The sequence below is a fragment of the Sceloporus undulatus genome, chromosome 1 (genome assembly GCF_019175285.1).
Source record: "Sceloporus undulatus isolate JIND9_A2432 ecotype Alabama chromosome 1, SceUnd_v1.1, whole genome shotgun sequence".
In the NCBI taxonomy this organism is placed as follows: domain Eukaryota; kingdom Metazoa; phylum Chordata; class Lepidosauria; order Squamata; family Phrynosomatidae; genus Sceloporus; species Sceloporus undulatus.
In genome coordinates, this window is record NC_056522.1 from 157,254,650 (window position 1) to 157,258,471 (window position 3,822).

The window sequence follows — 3,822 nt, forward strand, 5'->3', positions numbered from 1 at the left end:
ACTCCTCCTTAAAACTGCCAATCCCAGAATGCAACAGGAGGCAGCTACAGGAGTCAAAGTGGAATAGTAGCACTTTAAGAGTATAGTGTGATAAACATCTATGATTCCACTTGAATTGCATCCTCTGGAATCCTGGGATTTGCTTTTTGGTCAGAGGCACCACAAGAGCTCCCTGGTTGAGTAGTCTAAATGCTGTCCCTAAATGGCAAATCATAAATTGCATAGGTTGGAACCATGACAATTGAAGTGTAAACATAGCTATATAACTGGGCAGTATGAAAAGGCCCCATATCTTGATAAAGTAATCTTATTTGGACTACCACTTCCATAAAGTCTCAAACAAAATGTGGCCATGTTGCCTGTGGGATTCAATTATTTGTAATCTTTAAAGAGTCCTACAAAATTATACATTTGGTCCAGTATTTTCTGGTCTGAAAACAGATTGCCCAGAATCCTTTCCCCTCCTACCTGAGACTCATTTGAAGAAGCTGGGAATTGAGCTTTGGCCTTCATGCCTATGAAGTATTAGCTCAACCACTGAGCAATGACCTCTTCACAGTCATCACAAGCTCCTTGTGTGAGAACAACTTGCTCCCCTACTCCCAGCCAACACTCTCTCATACGGAAAGTGTTCTTATGAGTATTTTAACCTTGCCTCGGTTTTCTAGGTCATGTAAACTGATCTCACTCTGATCAGGAAACTGATAGTGTGGCACTAACTAGCAAGTATGATTCAAAGGGCAGATTCAACAGCATTCTGTAAAAAGGTTGTTCACAAAAGGCACCAAGGTCATAAAAATGAAGTTGATGGAAGAAAATTTAAAAAGAATAAGTACATGCAGTTTATCAATGTGGAATTGGTCTTATAAACAAGATTGGGACTACTTTCCATAGCAGCACACAGTGGCAAGCCATAACATATGTGTTGATGTAATCCTTTCATTCTAAGCTAGTGGCATTTATTCTTCTCATCTGAGAACAGCAGTCTGTCTAGAAGGGACTTTCCAGGACAATCCTCTCTCTGACCTAACAGCATACTGTTGACATTGTTCATGTTGTGGTTCTTATGTATCTTCAAATCAACTCCAGCTTGTGGCAACCTTATTGTAGGATTTTCGTGACAAGATTTATTCAGAGGTGGTTTAATGGCATTCCTTTCAGGCAAAGAGAGTGTGACTTGTCCAAGATCACCCAGTGGATTTTCATGGTTCAGTGAGGATTCAAAACCTGATCTCCCAGAGTCCTAGTCTAACACTCAAACCACACTGGCATTGTTGGCCCACATGATTCTCTCTATTTCCAGTCTTTATAGAGAGTGCAATTTCTTAGGTGGCCAAAGTAGTAGCGTCCATACACAAGAAAGGGGGATCTTAGCAGATGTGTTGGAATTATGAGATTCCCAGGAATACAATACAAAGGGCAGAGGAGACCCTGAGTAATCCAGTGATTGGCCCTGCTGAGTGACCATGGAAAGAAGAGTGACTGAAATAGCATGGGGACAGGTGGAAGACTGAGGGGAGTGGGGGAAAGCAATGGAGCAGCTAGAATTCTGAACAGGAAGCACTCCACACTGTTTTGTTGGACATCCTAATTATTTCATTGTTGTTGTGTGTCTCCAAGTCATTTTTGACTTATGGTGACCCTAGGCAACTCTATCATGGGGGTTTCTTGGCAAGTTTCATCAGAGGGGTTTTGCCATTGCCATCCTCTGAGGTTGAGAGTGTGTGACTTGCCCAAGGTCATTCTGGGTTTTATGCTCAAGTGGTCTCCAGAGTTGTAGTCAATGTTTAAACCACTACACCACTTATACATGTACATTGACCAATATGAGGACAGCTCATATGCTATAGATAAAATCTGAGAAACAACAGCCTACAACAACAGACTACTGGTACATCTTTTTGCATATTCAGACCAGTGATTCCCCCACTTTAAAGGAAGTCTGCTGAGACAGCATAGCTTGTATCTATCTACCTGTCACTCCCATCACTCATGTTCTGATTCAGTTCCCTCCTGTTCTTACAACAGTTTTTCCCAGTTTACCCACAAAAAAGGGAGGTATTGTATAAAGTAACCCACTCTGTTTGACAAATAAATAGCAAGTGCAAAATCACCCAAAAGCAATCTTGCTAATGACTTTAAAATGTGGGCTTTTTCATGGTGAATACTGGTGTTGAGTTAAAAAGCTTGTAATCAGATGAACCTGGATTTCTTTCTCTCTTTTTAAAAAGAGATTCTTTTGATTTAATTTTGTTTTTAGTCTATGACATTAGTTTCCTTAAACACTTTGGCAGAATGTAAATCACAAGTAAAATAAAATACATTTCTATCTTTGCTTCAGTGGTATTATGGAAGGAGGCGGAACAGGGTTGAGCTGCCTGTCTGAAGAAAGCAGTGTGCTGGACCTACCATGTGTTGTAACTGCAGAAGAGTTTGTGTTATTCTCCAGTACAGGAAGGAACGATGAGATTCTCAGCTCTGTAGATGAATTTGTTTCGCCAGCATCCACATCAGATGACACAGGTAAAGCAGCAGATCTATTGTTACTCTCCTTCCTACTGCCCCCTTTTTTCCTGGCAAGCAAAGCAGGGGAAATGGAGTGTGTATGTCTGGAATGCCAGACAAAATGTTCCAGTGCCAACCAGGAGTCTGACTGATATATATCTGCCTGCATGACCATGAGTGACTTATTTTTCTTTCTAAAAAAAAGAGAGGGGGGGGGCAGATTGGCTTATGGTGCTTTTTAGTTCAAACATACAATTGCTTACAACTGCTTGCTGCAGGGATATCCTTTTCCACAAATGTCGTGTCACTTTGAGCAGCTTGCTGAGTCATTCATTCTCTTCTTTGCAGCTGGCAGTGGTGGTGTCTAGCCATCAGTTTCTCCTGTCTAACTGATTGTTCTCTCTGTCTGGGTAGAGAGGCTGTCTTGCTGTCTGTCTGCTGTATTTGATATTCTGTCCTTTCTTTTGAGGTAGTATTACTACTTGCAGTTTAAAACTATGCTTTTCACTGATGAAATAAAGTGCAGTAAAAATACACCATGGAACCTGTGCTAAATCTAAGTTTGAGAGAAAACTACATTATTTTGTTGACAGACTGGAAAAGTTGCCCTTTTGGAGCATAAGTCCCAGAGGCTCCTAGCTGGTATTGCCATTGAGCATGCCAGCTGGAGGACTGCAAACTTTTAGGGCAAAAAGTAACTTGTCTGATTTTGGTGTTGTGCCAGTATTGATTCCGACCAGTAGTCAATGAACTTGATTTTTAGTGGAAAAAAATAACTTGTCTCACCTCTGATTTTGGTGTCATGGCAGTGTTGATTGCCTGTTTGACAAAATACTTTCCAGCCCAGGGGTCTCAAACCTAGGTCTTTGATGTATTGGGTAGCTTTGTTATCCCAAATAGTTTAATATTTAAGGCCTAACTAACTCAGCTCTCTTAACAGTGAGTGCCTAATCAAACAGCATTGTACTTGGATCAGAGACAACATTTTCCTTTTAGTCCTCAGAAGGTGTACAGAGGTTTGTTTTTTGTACAACCTTGTTTATACTATCATATACTTGCTTAAGAAGCCAGGATTTACAATCTTTATGCCCATTCTTATATACCCTTTGTTTCTGATTCAACCCACCCTTCTAGGAATGGGGAAGTCAGCCAGAAAATTGCATTCATCCCATTACACCTGGTCTAGGGAGCTGTGGTTAATTGCTTCCAAATAGGCTAGGACTGTGGTGGCAAATCTGTGGCATGCAAGCCCTCTCTGACATGTAAAGCTATTTTGGAGGGCATGCAGAGAGATGGGAGGGCAGGGGAAGAGAAGAA